At 50.5% G+C, this 18,945-nt stretch overlaps 1 protein-coding gene across 1 annotated transcript in view; it reads left to right on the top strand.

Moving 5' to 3' along the window:
• Window positions 1-18,945, top strand: part of PLCG1 (phospholipase C gamma 1) — a 38,646-nt gene that overhangs the window by 1,085 nt on the left and 18,616 nt on the right. The gene's annotated exons all lie outside the window — the stretch shown is intronic.

Raw genomic sequence — 18,945 nt, 5'->3', positions numbered from 1 at the left:
TGGTTGCAAAGGAACCTTTGGGTTCCCTAAGTAGAACTTAGGCAGATGTTGGGTAGGGCTGGTCTTGGAGCAGAGCCGGGCCTACTCATCTCCCTCTGGGGGAGAGGGAGGAAGGTGGTCTTGTTTGGTTTGGAGAAGCCTGAGAGAAGGCAGTGGCTGTTTTTTGTTTTTGTTTTTGTTTTGTTTTGTTTTGTTTTTAATGCTACTTTTGTCCCAAAGCTGAGTTTTGGAAGCCTATGTGGGTGGGCAGACACTCAGTGCCAGAACAGGGACTCCCCTTGCCCTGGGAAGCACGTTCCCAGAAGATGGGCCCCATAAAGGCCTGCCCCAGCGCCTTGGAGTCAGGTACTCTTCTCAGGAGTGCAGCTAGTTTGGAGTCTAGCCCTTTGTCCTCTGTCCGGTGGCTTCAGGGAGCGGGAGCGGCTTCTCTTGGTTTCCTGCCTTTTCGACTTCCCAGGCCTGAGCTTGGCTGCTTTTGTGCTGGTCTGTAGTGGGAGGAGGGAGTTGGGGGATTTTGAAAAACCCCAGATCTTTGAGAGTTGTTCCACTTAGCGCGTGCCTGTGCTGTGGTCGGATGGGCACTCTGCTTTGCCCTCCATTCCCCCGCCTCTCAGTGTGAAGAGATGGTGTGTCTGCAACTCCAGACTAGGTTGCTTCTTGCAGGGACCCCCGGAGACTGGGGTTAGAGAGACCCGGGCTCAGAACCAGGTCTGTGTGAAGGAGGGGGATCAGGAAGTGACACCCCAAAGGGGGGTCCCACAAACCTTCTTGGGTATGGTGTGCATGTGTGTAGATGGTTGAGGAGATTGGGAGGAAGGAAGGTCTTGTGGTGAGGCAGCCAGCCATCCTCAGCTACAAACTCCAGATCTGACACAGATCTAACGCAGCTGCTCAACTTAGAAATGGCAGCCGCCTTCCTCAGTGCCCCCACTGACCCTGTCAGCCACTGGGAGAACATTTTAGTGACTTGAGAGCCTGTGGATTCCAAAGTAGAGGAAGGATGGGCACTGCAAAGAGCTGAGATAATCCTGGGAACATCACTCAGGCATCAGACTCCAGGCATGGTCCCCTTCCTTGCTCCCTATGCTGTGTTGAGTTGGTGGCACTGGCTGAAAGTTCTCAGAGATCTCCTGGGTAACAGACTGCATTTTAAACCATGCATATTAGCAGGCAATAAATGTAGCACAGTGGTTGATGGCAAGTCTGGATTTGAAGCCCATATATTTGTTGTATGTTTCCCAGCCAGTTACTTACCTTCTCTGTGCCTTGATTTCCTCATCTGTAAAATGGGGGTAGTAATATATCCACTATATATGGTTGCTCCAGGATCAAATGAGACAATTCATGTAAAAATATCTAGCATTGTCTGACACATAAATGTTTAATAAATGTGAGCTGTTATTAGTAATAACATTAACAATAGACCATGGCTGCCCTTCAAGACCCTCAACTGGGAATGGTGAGGGGGTGAGGTGTGGCTGGAGGTAAGGGTGAAGGTGCAGGAAGGGAGGAGGACGGTGACCAAATTCACATTTCACTTAGATTGCTACTCAGAAAAAGGCAGGAAACGGTTTTGTTTTGCCTCAACCCATGTGCCCACTCACCCACCCACCATGTAAAACAGTGTTTCTGTAGAGAAAGTGTTTGGAGTTGTGCACATTTGACTCCTGGGTGTGACCTTTCTTGTTTGTAAGTTGGGGCCTGAACAGAAAAGGGGTGCAGAGAGGGCATGATCTATCATGCCTCAGGTCTTTGGGGGATGGAGGCAGGCACACAGAGGACCTGATAACCCCCTACCCAGCAGTGAGCAGGTGGGTCAGCCAGAGGTGTACACATTCAGTGATCTCATCAGTTAGCTAGGATTTGACAGGCCTGGAGGGTAGGCAAAAGATGTAGGAGGACCCTGGGTCTTGGATTTTGGGGACTCAAATTGAAAGGAGCCTGGATGAAAAGTCTGGTTGATGCCTGTGTGTTCAGACTTTACTAATGGAGGCTTCCACTGAAGCCTGCCCTGTTTCTGTCCATTCATGGGCTCTCCTTGTTGGTAGGTTCTGATTCCTGCGGCCTCTGAGGAGGTTGGACTGCCAGCCGGGTTTTCTGCCACCTGGACTCTTGCCCAAGTGCCTCAAGTATCTGGCCTTTCCTGCTGACCCTACCAGGGTACCAGCAGTGCCTGAAGCCCGGCCAAAGAGAGAGACACTGTGCTACCTTCAGGGTGTCGGTGGACCTGAGGGAGAGACAGTGTGGTTTAAGGAGCACTCATATGTAAGACCTATTTCTGCCCTGACTCTGTGCCGTCTCGCGTCAGCACTTGTGAAATGGAGCTGACACCTGCTGATTTCTAGGGTGGTCATTTGGCTCAAAGGCGGGGTGGGGAAGTGCTTAGGTGTTGACAAGTTTGGTTGTCCTGGTGGTATGACAGGAACCAGGTTGGTGTTTGGCCTTTTATGTTGCAGATACTGACATAAATGAATAAAATGCATTACGTAGAGTTCCAGCTGAGTGCTATCGAGACCTTTTGTCCCATTTTACAGGTGAGGAAATGGAAATGGAGAATCGTTTGTGCCCAAGGTGTTGTAAGTGTCAGTGTGTGCCAGGGCCTCAGTTGGGGCCAGCTCACTAGTCAGTGGCTGACTAGCAACCCCAAGACCATGTTCCCTGTGATCCACGTGGCTCCTCTGTGAGACACCTTTGTGCTCAGGCCGTGCATTACAGGGCAAAGACCGCTTTGGCTTTGGTATCCCAAGACAGCCTCAGCCTCTCTAGGCTCTGGCTCCACACTTTTTCTTCTGGTGTCTTCTGAGTTGAGATGGTTCAGACTCGTGTTTAATGAGGTTGTCCATTTGAGGGTCTTTGTGGGCCCAGTAAACACTGGTGTAGACACTGGAGGTACTCTGTGAATACTGACTGAGCATGTCCTTGGGGACTTCTGGGGCCTAGTCTTCTGTCTTTGGCTGATTCTTCACTAGATACTTTTCTAGATGCCAGGCCCTCTCAGGTAAATGAATATGGGTGCTTGCTTTTAGGGAAACGAAAACAGGCAATGACAATTGTGAGCAGTACCTTTGATGAAGAGGGTGAGGGTGGCGGAAGAAAACAGCTAACCGCCTTGATGAGGCAGGCGGGCTCAGAAGGGAGGTAGTAGTGGAACCAGCTGGCTGGGGCTTGACCCCTGTGGCTGGGGAGCAGACCACACCAAGAGGTCTGCTCCGAGGGCTAGGCCCACAGCACGGGAGAGGGCAAGGCCCAGGCCGGTGTCATCAAGGGTTTTCTTTGTACTGGCTGTTACTCCCAGTGGGAGAGGGGCAAGAGCACATGTCCGGACCTCCAGAGCTAGCCATCCCTGCCTGTGTGTTTCCTGTCTGAATGTAGTTTTTTCCAAGGGAAGTCAGACCTTTTAGTGTTTCCTCAGCACCCCAGGCTTGCCCTGATGTGTGGGTTTCCAGGCCCCCCGCCCAGCTGGGATCCTCTGTTTCCTGTGAACCTAGGAAAAGGGCCTGCTTCACAGATAACTGGAGGAGCTGAGCACACCCAGTCCTGGGACCCACAACACCTCCAGCTTCTCTCCGGACTCCGCGTGTATGTGTACATAGATGCACAGGATTCAGTTGGAGTTTAGAGATCTTGACTACCAGCTTTGCTCTGGGTAGCTTCTTGGAATGAGGCACATTTATTAATATTTGCAATAAGTATTATTATACCTCCAATTCACCCAGTGCTAGGCAGCAAGGATTCAAAAATTTATTGAGACATGGTTTGTGCCATTGAGGAACTCTTGGAATAGACAGATGTAGAGGCATGTGATTATAACCCTGTGTGTTACATGCCATAATATGAAAGCCTCTGCCAAGAACTGTGAGGCGCTCTGCCAGGAAGGCATTAAAGGAGAGGTGACCTTTGAGGTGGGCCTTGAATTACTGAGGCACCTGCCTGTGCCGAGGCTGAGGAACTGGGAATCACTCCGTGCAGGGGTAGGGAACAGAGTTGGTGTGGTAGAGAGGAGGCTGGGACTGGTTGGAGACAGCTGTAGCCCTGGCGTGCCGTGCCCAGCAGATTACACTCAGTTCTGGAGGCAGCGGGAGTCAGCAGAGGCTGTAGTGGGACTGACTTGCCTCTGTCTGGGAGACCACAGTGGCAGTGGTTTGTCAGGCAGGTGTTGGGGAGGGAGGCCAGTGAGCTCCTCCAGTTTGCAGGAGAGAACTGATGAGGGCCCAGACAAGACCTTCTTGCTGAGCCAGGGTGGGGATGCCATGGTGGTGGATGGGAGAAGGGCTGGGTCTTGAGGGGTGAGACAGAGCTTAGTAGTTAAGCATTTGGGCCCTAGACTCTGCTTGAATTAAAATCCTGTTGTGCAGCTTACTTGCTCTGTGACCTTAAAGCATGTGGCTTTACCTCTCTGGGCTGCTTATCAGTAAAAGGGATAGTATCAAATGGCATTTATTTTATAAGGTTTTTGTGAGGATTTGATGAGAACCTGTATAAAGTGCTTAGCATGATGTGTGGCACAGTGTAAGTGCTTACTACGTAGGAACCCTGACAGGACAGAGATGAGGATTAAGTTCCCAGGAGGACCTAGTGGGGAGAAGAGCGAATGCACCTGTTGTCCTAAGGGACTGGTGCCTGGCCACCAGCCCTTTGATTCAGAGGCAAGGAGGCCTGCCCATCCTCTCTTGCAGCTCTCAGCAATCCCTCTATTGTCAGGGCTCTTTCCCACTGCTGGTTTTGCAGGGAGACATGGCAGTTGGCTGGAAGCAGCTGTTTTGGGTGGTAACCCTTTCTGTGGAGTGAAGGTATGATATTGTCCTATTTCTAAGTGCCTAGCCCAGGACGCTATCTGGAGAGACCTTGTCTTCCAGGAAGTGCTCTAATGCCACAGCCTTGATGTGGTAGGGCCTGCCTCTGCTGTCACTGTTCTGTGTCAGTCTCCGTTAACTCACAGCATCTCTTCTCACTCTGTGCCTTTTCCTGTGGGACGTTGCTTCAAGGAGACCACAGATGATAAGTTGGAGGGAGGGAGTGAGGCCTGAGATTGCAAAGGCCTGATATTAGAAGACTGATTTTTTCCCCTTTCCACTTGCTTTGTTAGAACTAGAGAAGTCGCTGCAGACTTTGAGGAGAGTCGTAGGAGAGATGGGTGTGGGACAGGAGGATGGGAATGTTCTGGTGCCCCTTGTAGAGCGCCTTGTTTAGAGGAGCATGGGAACAGTGCCTCCTTGGAGGGAATCTCGCAGAGCAGCATGTTTACAGGTGGCAAGACTCAAGGTGGAGCCATGGGTGAGGATTGGCTTCGGGCCCCCGTTGACTATATCGTCCCACCTTGCTGGTAATTGAGCTTAAGTGCCTAGAGATTTGTGGCTAGAGCTGGTCAGATTTGGGTTCAGGTCTCAGCTCTTACTGTGACCTTGGGCAGATTACTTTTCCCTGTCTGAAACTGATCTTTAGCTGTAAAAGTAATTTCTTCTCACAGAGCTGTATGTTAATAATAAGGGAGATTGTATATCAGAGTAAGAGATTTTATGTGAAAAGTACCCAGCACAACATTTGTCACTTAGTGACCACTTAACAGTATTCATTTCCTTTACTCTCACCTTCGTTAACTACAGAGCTCCAATTCTCCACCACTGAGCTCGGCCACAAGTGGCTGCTCCAACAACCTGGGCTAGGAGTCTGTTTCCTGCTCGCTTTCTGTGTTCCTTCCCTGAGTCTGTACACAGAGGACTGGGGCACCAAAAAACTCTGGAATTTGAACAGTATATTGGGAGTTCATGGAACATTTTCTCACCTGTTGTATTGTTTGAACTTCCCAGTAGCTCCATGAATCCATGGAGGACAGGAGTTACTATCTCTCTCTTACAGAGGAGAAAACCAACGTCCTGAGGGTAAGGTCACATAGCAAGTTCGTGGTAGATCCTAGGATTTCTGATTCCTGCTATAGTATTCAGTTTATTCTCCCATTCTGGTGCAAGTGACAGTAAGATGGACTGTTCTATAGGAACAGAGGGTTATTTTTTTTGTTTTGTTTTTCTTCCCTCTGGCCACATGTGTTTGACCAGCCTAGGCTTCCATCTGTGGACAAGCTGGACTTATTGCCTCAATTTCAAAACCCGTCCTGCACTCATCCTTGCCACAACCCTGGTGTCGAGATGCTTGGCCCACCCAGACCTTTCCCACACTCGTACATGTAGGTGAATGTAGCCGCTGTTTGGGAACGGGGTACAGAAGAGCCTCACCCTCTTGACTTGCTGGTTCGTGGTGACACTTTGAACATGGGAACCTGGGGCTCCGTGCCCCAGATGTCCTGAGAAGGGCTTTGCCAGGATTCTCTATGACAACTCAAGAGCGTGCATTCATTCATATGCTCCTTAATTTGTCATACATTTATTGTGGGCCTTGCTACTGTGTTTTGGGCATGTTGAGTTGGATGTGATTACTCCAGCCTCTGACTTGTTCATGGTGGCAGTAGATCTCTAGCTTGGTTTGTGTTTCATCTCACCATAGCTACTCTCCTTAAAAAAACAAAAAAAACTAGCTTTCTTGGGCCTCAGTGGCTCATTGAATAAGTGAGACACTACTTGTGCTTCCCTGGCTTTAGACTCTGGCATTTGCTAACTGTGCCAAGCACTGTGGAGACCAGAAGTAGACATAAGGTTAGGGTAGATACAGCCAGAAAGGAGATAAATAGCCAGACAGATAAAATGCTTACAAGATTCGGTGAGTTCTATGAAGGAAATAAGCAAGAGGCTGCTCTGTCAGGGTAGGTGAGGGTGTGCTGTGCTAACAAATGGTGCCCACATATCAATGGCTGGCAACAAGGAATGTTAATTTCCCCTATTTGCTATGTGTGCTGACCTACACCACCGTCCCTGGAGAGTGGCCTCAGTGATTCTGGGTGAGGCCTCTAGCACAGAGCCTGAACACCCTGGGTAAACTAGGCTGGAGAGGGATTTGGAGTATGGAGGTTTAGAAGGAATTAATTTGTATGACTTAGGGTGCATGTGGTGGGTGTGGCTTTGCTGTTACAGAGTAGAGTGCTGCCTGTGTGGGTCAAGAGACTGCCTTGGCTGACATCTTTGAAATAGGTATCTTTGTGTGGCCCTTGCCTAATTGTTATCTCTCTGCCATAGCCGCCCCCCCTTCCCCACTGACCCATGCCCCTACTTGAGCTGCCTGCTGAGCCTACTCTGTTGTGGCCACAGTATTCTGCTGCCGCCCAGAGTTTGAGTTTCTCGCTACTTCTGCCACTCACCACAGCTGCTTCCCAGAGCTTTGCTGGGTGTGCTGGAGTCTCCAGAGAAAGTGGGGAATATGGGTGCCTAGAGACCTCTGGTGGGTGTTTTCAGCCCCTAGAGAGTAGAGAAAGAAGTGTGAGAAGGGGTTCGTCCCCGAATATTCTGTATTTTCGGGGAAGAAGCAGTGGGGACAGTGGAGTTGGTTGCCTTAAGAGAGGCTATGGTCCCAAGAGATGGGACTTGGAGAGTCTCTACTTGCATTCCTGGCTAAGCCCTTAATATTCTCCCACCCCTCCTTGCAAGACTAGTTCCTTTTGAGGTAGTGCTTGGCTAGCTTTTGAGAGGCTGCAGTGGCTGTGTGCCCAGGCTTAAGTCCTAGCTTTCTCCCCACTCTTTACCTCCTAGGAACCGGGCCCATCCTGGGGGAGGCAGGGAGGAGCTCCTTTTTATAGTCCACATGTAGGCTTTGTGTATAGGCCCTGCTGCTTCCTTCCGGCCCTGGCCCTTCCTGGTGTTGGCCGGTGGCCCTGGCTTCAGCAAGACTCAGGATGCAGAGTAAACGGGGCGGGGCGTGCTCCTGCAGAAGACTGGCATCCCTTTTTACTGAGCCCAGGCCTGGCACAGAGGAGGCTGGAGTTGGGAAGCAAGAAAAGGAGGTGACCCAGTCCTTGATCCTGAGAAGCTTGTGATCTGGACCATGCAGAAAACCACTAATGCCCAGGGCTGGCAGGAGACAGCTATGCCTAAAGTGCTGTAGGCTGAGCCTGAGGGCCAAGACGGCATCGCCTTTCTCCCTGTAGCAGCCCATCCTACCCACTGGGGTCCCTCCACCTGCCAGCTGGCAGACAGGTGTTGGGTAAAGGATCTGTACAAAGGCTGTGAGGGGCCTGGGTGCAAGGCAGCAAGGCTTGGGTATGGTGGAGAGTGGGCGGTCTCACTGATGTTCTGAGCCCTGACAGTGAACAGCTGGCCAGACTGGTGAGGGGTTGGGCCATGGCGAGTTTGGCCACTTGTTTGTGTGTGTTTAGTTCTTCCTCGGCACAGGTGGGGAGTTCACTTTGGGGTTGGCTTCCTGTTTTCTTGGACACCTGGGGATATGGTTGAGTTAAAATGTCCTGAGGGAAATGATTGTTGAGGGCATGGGCCTGGGTCATAGTGTCCTTGGCTTGGCCTTGCCCGTGGTAGGAGTCGGGTATTGACCACACTGGGTTCTGGCTGTGTAGGTGTGGGTGTGTGCTGGGAGAATTCCAACCCCACCTTGACTTCAGCCTAAGACCCAGAGAGTGTGGGCCTGAGTTCACAGGGTGACTAACCCTAGGAAGGAGTGAAGGAGAGCTCTAGTTGGCCATAGGTCCCACAGGTTTCTCAACTTACTTGGGGGCAGGAGGTGAGCTAAGGAATACAACTCCATTCCCTCAGTTGGGAGGTTGGGCAGCAATGGGGGCAGGGGTGATGGTCCTTCTCTGAGGCGCTGAAGACCCACTTTATGGTCACTCCGTCCTGCCTGATAGTCCACCAGCTGTTTGGAGGCAGCTTCCCTCTTTCTGCCCTAGTCACTTCCTCCCCCTTCAACAGTAATTGAGTATAATGTGCTTGTGTTAGCTTGTTCATCCTAACTAGGACTGTGGGCTTTTCTTGGGAGTTCTTAGCATATCCACCAAGGAGGTTAGAAAAGGTAACATGTCACTTTGTTAAGAATTTTGCTGAGGGCCTTTTGAGGCCAGCAGTGAAACACAGAGCATTCCCTCTAGTGAGAACAGAATGTCTGTTGCCAGACTGATTCCAAGAGGATGGCCTGGTTCTGGCCTGAGAACTGGTCTACACTGGAAGCATGAAGCTCCATACAATCATGTGTGCTAGTAAAGGTTGGGAAAGCAGCTGTCCTAAGCAGGTAAAACCATAGGGTATTCAACTTCAACTTGGGAGAAAGAAATCCAAGGCAGCCGTCTCTCTCAATAGGGGAGATGAGTTCAAAGAATTTAAGCTGGGCTGGGCACGGTAGCCCACACCTGTAATCCCAGCACTTTGGGAGGCTGAGGCAGGTGGATCACGAGGTCAGGAGCTCAAGACCAGCCTGGCCAAGGTGGTGAAACCCCATCTCTACTAAAAATACAAAAATTAGCCAGGGGTGGTGGCGGGTGCCTGTAACCCAGCTACTTGGGAAGCTGAGGCAGGATAATTGCTTGAACCCAGGAGGCAGAGGTTGTAATGAGCCAAGATCGCGCCACTGCACTCTAGCCTGGGCGACAGAGCGAGACTCTGTCTCTTAAAAAAAAAAAAAAAAGAATTTAAGCTGGGCTTTCTGGGCAGGCAGTGAGTGAATGAGAGATCCCTGGCACCTTGGAGTGAGGTCAGAGACTAGATCACTCACTGGGGCCCTGTTTCCCAGGAAGCAAAAAGGGGACAGGAGAGTGGCTTGGCTTGGGCTGGCATGGCCCAAAGGGAGTGCAGCCAGATGCTGTGGCAGCTGGGTCAAGCAGCTGTAAAACAGGAGAGCCTAGTGGGTTCTGCTGAATGAAGCAGGATGTCTCAGCAAGCAGGCCTCTGACCTGATGACTTCCAGTCATTATTTAGAATGTCTCCAACCCCACAGATTTACTCTGTTGGAGGCTTAAGGACTAAACCCCCATTTACCGTCCAAGAGGTGGCAGTAACACAGAAATCAAAGAGGCAGAAGCCAAGGTTGGGGTGGTGAGACATCATGAGGTTCAGGGAGTGGCAGAGGGGAAGGCCTCTATTCTCCCTCTCCCACTCATCTCCCTACCGCAGCCCCTATTGCTCTGACACTTCCTCCACCACTATGAGTCCTAGGCCCCTATTGTTTCCTTGTAGGAGGGAGACCCCAGATTTTTATTTCTTCTCCCAACCCATTCCATTTCCTCTCCCTTGTGAGAGGGCTCTGCACAGACAGGGCAGCAGAGAGAAACTTGGAGATATGCTGGGCTGTGGTCAGTAGGGCCTCATTTATCTAGTGAGCAGGAACGGGTTGTATAGCAGTGATGCTTTCATTATATTTTTCTTGAATAAGGTCCCCAAAACCTTATTAAGTTTCTGGTAGGCATGGGGCATTGAAGATGACAGACATGGTGCAGTCTCTCAAGAAGTTTGCACTCTAGTAGAGAAGACAATCAGACAGCCTTAAAATACATGTATGGCTACTACTGTAATGAATACTGTGAAGCAGGAGTGCGCCACGCAACCTGGAGTCCTCTCCATCCTCCCCTTCTGTCTGTGCTGGCCCTGCTTGGCCACTTCCAACAAGGATTCTGAGGCATTACAGAGCACACGTCTAGGGTACAGGCAGTCTTGGCTTTGAAGTATTGTTGGCTTTGCCACTCACCAACTGCCACCTTAGGTAAGTGAATTAACCTCTTTGTGTTCAGTTTCCTCACTCAGGAATCGGGGATCCTCATATCTACTTCATAGTGTTATTTGCAAAGATAAAATATAAGGCAGTTTTTATCCTTGTAAGGCAATCTTATCGAGAGCTTTACACAGTGTCTATGCAAAGTAAATATGCAAGAAATGAGTGTTAGGATGCCAGATGCTGCTGTTGCTCATCGTCTCTTCCCACCCAGAAGAGGTAGTAACTACTTCATCCTCTACTTCTCAGCTTCTCATAGTATTTGTCTGTGGACTCTATTTAACGTAAGGTATCTAGCATAATACTCATATCTAATTTTTCTTTCCACATTCAAGCTCCTTGAGGTAGTTGTATTCCAAGTACCTAGTTTAATGTCTCTCATGTAGGTGCTCAGAATGTATGGTTAATTTTGAATAATAAAGCCAGTAGGACTTGTCAGAGGGCTGGAATGAGGGTTGGTGAGAGAGAAGGAGATGCTAAGGATCAGTCTGAAGTTTGGAGTTTGGGTACCTGTTTGAATGGTGATGCTTTTAGCTGACCCAGGGGGTATGGCAGGAGGCCTGAGTTCTGGTGAGAGAAGACAGTGTTTGGTTTTGAGGGGTTGCCTTTGAGGTGTTTCAAGATAAAGAGTGGAGATAGCAAGTAGGCAGCTGAATTGAAGGATCTGAAGCTTAAGAGGAGAGGACTAGGCTAGAGACCTGTTTGTGAATTATCTGTATATAGGAGGTAATTAAGGGTGTGGGCATGGCTGACACTGATGAGGAAGAAGGCAGAGCACTGGAAGAGAGTACCTTGGCCTGAGCCTTCACCAAGGCCATTGCTAAATGCAGGTAAGCCTGTAGCTCACAAAGAATCATGACAACCAGGCAAGGTTGTGCAGGAGAAATCAAGGGCAGAGCTTCAAGGAGACAGGGTGTGATCACCCGTGTTGATTGCTCTGAGGGATCAGGAAGGAGGATCATAGATAAGTGACCGATGGGACAGGCACGGTTCTTCATGCCTGTAATCCCAGCTCTTTGGGAGGCCAAGACCGGCGAGTCATTTGAGCCCAGGAGTTCAAGAACAGCCTGGGCAACATGGCAAAACACCATCTCTGCAAAAACTATAATTAGCCTCGTGTCCTGGTTTGCCTGTAGTCCCAGCTATGCGAGAGGCCCAGGTGGGAGGATCATCTGCATCTGGGGAGGTAGAGGCTACAGTGAGCCCTGGTGGTACCACTGCACTCCAGCCTGGACAACAGAGTGACTTGTGGGCCAGGCATGGTGGCTTACACCTGTAATCTCAGCACTTTGGGAGGCTGAGGTGAGAGGATCACTTGAGGCCAGGAGTTCGAGGCAAGCTTGGGCAACATAGCGAGACCTCACGTCTATAAAATATAAAGAAAAAATTTAAAAGTAACTTATACCCAGTGCTCTGGTTCTCCAAGTAGCCTGAGTATACTATGTGGGGGAGCAATTTGTGAGGGACTGTTTTGGTCCTGGGCATTCCTGAGACATGGCCCTGGTGGGTCCCCAGTCTCTCTCCTGTAGCCAGGAGCCTGGCATACACAGGCTGTCTAGAAAGAACTTAGGCAGCATCAGTCTGCAAGGGAGGCAGAGTTTGGAGCACACTAAACTACTGACCCAGAAGGCTGACCCATGACTGCCTGGAGAATCTTCTGGACTTGTGCAGAAAAGTTGGGGAAAGCCACTTTTCCCTACTGTGGCAGTCAAGGTTGGTATGGGCCATCTTCCCTCCCTTCTCATCCATGATTCTCTGAATGCCCTGTTTGTGAAACATAGTGGACTCCTGCACCTCTGTCTTGTTTTCCATGAACCCCTCTGCCCAATGTGTGCTTGTCAGCCCTCCAGACCTACCTTTTACAGAGCACTCCAAGACTTTGCTACACACACACTCGGCTCCACAGACACGTCCCTGTTCTGCTTTTTGCATTACCTCATAGTTATCTGCTTCCCCATCTGTTTCCTCCATCAGGCAGGGGTTTTCTCAAAGGCAGGAACTCAAATGCCTTATTGATCTCTGTTTCCCTAGGACCCAGCCCAGGGCCTGACATGGAGTAGATAGATGCCTGATAAATATTTGATCAGATGATGGAATGACTGAATAAGCCAAATAGATCACTGTTGAGTGCTCTTCTAGCTTTGATTTATCTGGGTGGGACCTCCTTTCCCTTCCTTCCTTTAGATTCTGTTAATACCTCTGAAATAGGTAAGATTAATTTAGAGTCCTAGGGAAGAGGGCTGCCTGCCTGGATGGTACAAAGGCTGGCTATGGCTGCTCTGTGTGTCTCTGTATACCCAGTGTCGGGGATAGCAGCTGCTGTGGGGACACTGCAGAGTGTCCCAGTTCTGCCATGACTCACCATATGACCATGACAAGACCCTTTGGACCCTCTGTTTCCTCATTGTTTCAAAGAGATTTGTCTAGAATCTAGACGAAGCTTGTCCAACTCGCTGCCCACGGGTCTGGTTTGAAGGCAACTGCTGCACAGGAATGGGAAGGTCAGTAAGCCCCACCCACCATCGCCTTCCTTCCCTTTGCCATATAACCCTGTGACCCCGCAAGTCCCTGAACGCAGATCCTTGTTTGTAAAATGGAAATGGATAGCTACCCACCCCTCCACTTTGGCCTTCCTTTGGTGGCAGCCAGATGTGCTCAGGGAAACCTCAGATTTGTGAGTATGTTTCTACTGAGAGGCAGGAGGAGGAATATTATAGTCTCAGGAAGAGAGAGGAATGAGAGGGAGAGAAGAACTCTCACTCTTTCCACAGGCTTTGGGCATACACAGCCAGCTTGGGAATTGCTGACCATCCTGTGGCCTGGCTACTACTGCATCAGGCTTTCTTCCCACCTGTGTCCAGGTTCTGTCTTTGTCTCTTCTTTGGCTACCTCCATCCTTTTCCTTCAGAGCTGCAAAAACCTTGCCAAAGCCGTATAGTCCTGATGGTGCAGAGCCCCTGTGCCTCTGGCTCCTGTGAAGGGGGATCTGTAGTGCAGTGTCTGCCCTACCCCACAGGGAGTTGTATAGGAACTTGAGGAGGGGTGACTGAGGTAGGGGGCCAGAAGTGGCCCAGATGATAGTCACTTCTGCTGGAACTTTTCTTTGTCCATCTTTCAGCATCCTCTGGTGGAGAAGGCTTAGCTCCATTAATGCTCTCCTAGGTCCGGGCTGTGTATTTTCTTTGGTACGGGAGTGGGGAACTGGGAGGGGCTCATCTGTTTGCCACATGCTACATGTGGAGAGGGTGATTGGTGAGAGGTCATTTTGGAGAAGATCTACACACCTCTTCTGACCCCCGGGACCACTCTCCTGAATCTCCTGGTGGTCTTGGCTTAGGGCCCAGCAGGGCGTGAGTGCTCAGCATCCTGCTGCTTTTACTGTTCTGTTTTTCCCAAAGCTCTGTTGGCTTCCCATGGTTCCCACTGGCTATAGGAATCTTTGTGTAGGGACCTCCCAGTGTTTCCAGACTGTACTGGCACCCAGGGGTCACATTGCCCTCAACTGTGCCTGCTCCTTCTTTTTCTGTTCCCATTGTTACCTCACTGACCACTGCATTTTCAGTATTTGTTGTAGCCCCACAGCCTCTGTGGCCCACTGTGCCACCTCTTCCAGGAAGCCATCCTTGATACCATCTTTCTGGTACCATGTTTGAGCATCTGTGACCTTTGCTGCCTGTTAGATAATTAGCTCTGGAATCTAACTCCCATGTGTTTACTCCTGCTCTTAAGTACTCTAAACATTTTGAGGCCTCTCCAGGCCCTGGGTTTGTGTTGGACTGGTAGGGAATGGAGAGAAGAGTCAAATGTGGTTTGTTCCTTGGAGAAGCTCATAGGCCAGTGGCCTAAGACACCAGGGAAGCACCAGTAGGTGTGACAAGTGGTGACACACAAGAGAGGAGGGGGCACCTAGTGTGCCCCTGGCCTGGGCCTGGTGGGGGCTTAAGTGAGGAGGTAGGAGTGGCTTGTGCACAGACTGAGGCAGGAGGGAGTATGGGGAGACATGGGCTGGAGTCTGTATTGTGTTAATTGAACTTGGACCCTTTTGAGGAGGGCTGGGCTTTTGCTGCCTTCCTCCAGTGCTCTCTGCAGAGTGGGGCACACAGGCCTTGAAGGGTTCTGGGGTCCACAGCCCACAGGTAGGGGCAGTAAAAACCCCCAGAAGGGAAGGAACCTGTCCAGGAAATCTTCGCTTACCTCTTTGAAGCTCCTTAGATTTTAAAGAGACCTTTTATACTTACTATGAGTTGCAATTTTTTTAAGTTATAAAATTTTTTTACTCCACGCATGTTTAAATGGATAGTTTTTGCTACCATTTACATCAATTAGCTTACACACTTCGCGTTTTGTGTTTTTGTTTTGTGTTTTTAGAGAAAGGGTCTTGCTTCATTGGCCAGGCTGGAGTATAGTACTGTGATCATAGCTCATAGAGCTTCCTACTCTTCTGCAGCCTCAAACTCTTGGGGTCAAGTGATCTTTCCCACTGCCTCCCAAGTAGCTGGGAGTACAGGCATGTGCTACCATGTCTAGCTAAGTTTTTTTAATTTTTATTTTTTGCAGAGGTGGGGTCTTCCTCTGTTATCTAGACTGGTCTTGAACTCCTGGCCTCAAGCAGTCCTGTTGCGTCAGCCTTCTAAACTGAGCGTATGCACTTTATAAAGGGAAAACGCTCTCTTAATTTCAGACAGGGCATGGTGGCTCATGCTTCTAATCCCAGCACTTCGGGAGGCTGAGGCAGGCGAATCACTGAAGGTCAGGAGTTTGAGAGCAGCTGGCCAACATGGTGAAACCTCGTCTCTATTAAAAATACAAAAATCAGCTGGGCAAGGTGGCGTGCTCCTGTAATCCAAGCTACTTGGGAGGCTGAGGTACGAGAATCACTTGAACCCCGGAGGCGGAGGTTGCAGTGAGCCGAGATTGCACCACTGCACTCCAGCCTGGGCAACAGGGCGAGACACCCAGACCCAGAGAAATATTTCAGTGAAAGCTTGTTTCATGTTCAGAAATTTGGGATGCTTTTTGTTATGGTTTTCTTGGCCGTATCTCCATCATTTAGTGGGTTTAGTTTTCAGTATGTCCTCCTGTCCCTTTCTGATTAAATCACTTTTGTATCTCTAACCTCGTTGACATCTCACTGTAGTCCAATGAAGGAGATGCCAGGAGTGGTGATTCTATTTTGCAAATGAAGAAAATGAGGCTCGGAGAGATGGGTCCAGGCCTCCTGCCCACCTTGCCAGTGCTTTTGCTCATAATATCTCTCTACATCCTTTTTGCCTGATGAGTGGTTAACAAGCTTATAAATTTGGGGGACCTCTGTCGGGCTATTTGAAAGTGGATTTTTTGAGCACAGGGGACACTAGGACACAGGTTCCAACAAGAAGATTAGGTCTAATTTAGGGTCTTGGATTTGATGGTTGGGCTCCCTCTCCCCCTTCTCGGGTCTGCCATGTGTCTTCCCCCTAGGGCAGGATTGGCTGGCTCTCACTGGCTGTGCTCTGAGGAGCCCTGCCTTTGCTCTTCTCTTTCTCTTCCCTAGGGTTTCCACTGTCCTTGAACTCTGCCTGGGCAACAGGAATACTGCCCTTATGCACATCCCTGTGGTGGCCAGACAGAGTGGTTATCCCACTTTACTGGACAGGAGGGGAGCTGGTGACAGGCCTGCAACTTGGCCTGATGTCTCGGGGGAGTTGGGGTGGGAGTCAAAGACAGGAAGCAGCCCTACCTTCAGAAGAGCCAGGCACACAGATGGGTCCTCTGTGGTTATTGTCTTCCCCCTTTCCCAGGTTCCAGACTGGCTGCCCACCATATAGCTTGTCCCTTTGACAGCACCCTGTCTCCCCAGTCAGTGGACTGGGTGCTGTCCCAGGATGGGGGTTTACTCTCCTGCAGAGGCAGGTTCTCAGCTGGCCCTGAGGGTTGTATAGCTTCACAGCTCCCTGAGTGCTTGGGCATAGGGTGGCTCAGATGAGGAAACAGGCTCCTTTTAAAGGGAAAGCAACTGCCATTACTGGCATGTCCAAAAGGCGGATGCTTTCCAGGACTGCATGGTCCAGAAGCTCCGCTCTGAGTAACTGCTGGTCTCTAATGTCTGTGGTCTTAGGCCAGGAGTCTGTCCCTGGGCTGAGAAGGGAGGGGAGAAGAGGGAAGAGATGGAAAAGGAACATTGCCCTTCCCAGTCTCCCTGGCCTCATCATATAAGCTTTTATTTTACAAATTCAGTCTTGTGGCATTTTGCCTCAATGCTTAGAGCTGGCCCCAGGTGCCAGGCAGCAGGCACATTTCCTTCTGCCCAGAAAACAAAACACAAATGAATTCGAGGTTGGGCGTGGTAGGGCAGGCCAAGGCTGACCTTCCTATGTGGGTATCTGTGAGGTAGTATGCCTACAAGTAAGGGTCTGTTGTGTGTCTACTCCCACGAAATCCTTCATCTTATGATGAAACAGAGAGGACTGCAGACTTGCCAAGGCCTCGCTATATGCTTGAAGCCAGGATTTGAAACTTGATCTTTAGGGGTGCACATGCCTCAGACTATTGGTGAGTGTGCAGGTGGGGCACTGCAGGCTCAGGAAGCAGCATGTCTGCATATGCTTATCTGTACACAAGTCCATAAGAGTCCCCCTTCTCCCCATACAATGCCCCCATCCCTGCCAGACTTCTTTTTGAGCTGGGGAAATAGCTGCTTGTATTCTTCTCTTCATGGACCAGCTTTATTTCACCTAAGTTTGGGTTTGCACCTGGTGGGGCCCTGGCAAGTGGCCTTATTTATCTCCACTATTGTCAGCTTTTGTAGGCTCCATGTCAATGGCACTAGGCACACAGACAGGTGGGCTGTCTCCAGACTTCCCTATTACCAGCACTTCCCAGCATGGCCCTCACAGCAACCATGTGAGGTAAGAGGAATTTCCAGTTTCCTGATGGGGAAACTGAGGCCGAAAGAATGAGGGACTGCCAGGGCCTCATAGCTAGAGTTTAAGAGCTATGTGGTTCTCCTCACTAAGCGGGAAGGGGATGGTCAGGGAAGGCTTCTTGAAAGAGCAGGAGAAGGCAGATCTTTACTAGGGCAGGGAGCAGAGCAAGGCCCCCAGGATTCTGCCTGGGGCACTGGGAAGCCTGGCTTATGAGAAGGTTCTCAGTCCTCTGAGCTGACATGTGATATACAGGCCAGGCACAGGTGTGTGTGGTCCCTCACTACTTCAGAGCCCCTCAAGAAAGACAGTCTGTTTCTTCATGAGAGTTTGTGGGCAGTTAAATATAAGAGACTAAATCCCCCTCACTGCCCCGAGCAGCTTATCTTGTCACTGTCTACCATAGCTGCTTTTGAAATGGTAATGCCCAGGCCATTCCTGAAGCCCAGGCAGCATTCACTGTGGGCTTGGGGACATGGTGCCATTCCTGAAGCCTGGGCAGCTGTCGCTGTGGGCCTGGGGACCTGGTGCTGGGCAAAGTGAATATGCTGCAGCCCTGATGGGCTGTGCTGGCTGGGCTGTGCCCTCTTGGGTCAAGGTGAGCCTGGGCATCAGGCCTTTGTCGTCATGCTATATATCAAGCCTCTGGGCTGCTACTTGGGGGATCCTGCCCTTGTTCTCAAAGAGTTCCTCCTCCTCACTTCCCCATCTTCTTCACAGTGAGGGCCTCTTATTACCCCTGGCTTTTCTTTTCCCCCAGAGTTCCCCTGAATGTTGTTCTCTCATGGTTCTGAGTGGGGAGGAGTGCTAGGTCATGGATTTCTGGATATAAGGTGTGACTTTCCTACTCCCCTAAGTAGTTCTCCCCTTCTCAAGCTCCCAAGTTCTGGGACGATCTCGTTTCCTGCCCTCCTGACTAATGGCAGGGAGGTCTAACCCAGACTGTGCCAGACTGGATCAGTCTCTCTCACCTGCAACCAGGGCAGAGGCCATTCCTCTCTGGGGAGTCTCGTGAATTCCTGGGGACCAGCCCTGGCTCTCTCAGGAAAGAAGATGCTGCCATATTTGTTCTGGGAGGCAGGAGGATGAGGGGGTGAGGTTGGGAGGTAGCACAGGATGTGGCTTTCAAGAACCTAGTAGAGCATCTCACTGTGCTGCCAGGACCAGGCTGGTGCCTCCTTATGGAAGACAGTACAAGGGACCAGGTGTGGCCAACAGGAACTTGGGAGCGTTGGATGCCTGACCTGGAGCTGCACTGTGCCCACCTGGTCCCTATCTCAGGCACCTGTTCTGCCTTCAACTGATCTCAATGGAAATATGCGCAGGAGTACAGGCCTGTTGAGAGTGTGTGTGTGTGTGTGTGTGTGTACAGTCACACTCACCTTTGCAAGAAGGTGTGGGAGGGGGATGACAGCAGCTCCACACCGGAAGAGCAGACTGGTTTCTGTTT

Source organism: Theropithecus gelada, chromosome 10 (genome assembly GCF_003255815.1).
Source record: "Theropithecus gelada isolate Dixy chromosome 10, Tgel_1.0, whole genome shotgun sequence".
NCBI lineage: Eukaryota > Metazoa > Chordata > Mammalia > Primates > Cercopithecidae > Theropithecus > Theropithecus gelada.
The sequence above is the reverse complement of the archived record's forward strand: the minus strand, read 5'-3'. Positions and strand labels throughout refer to the sequence as shown.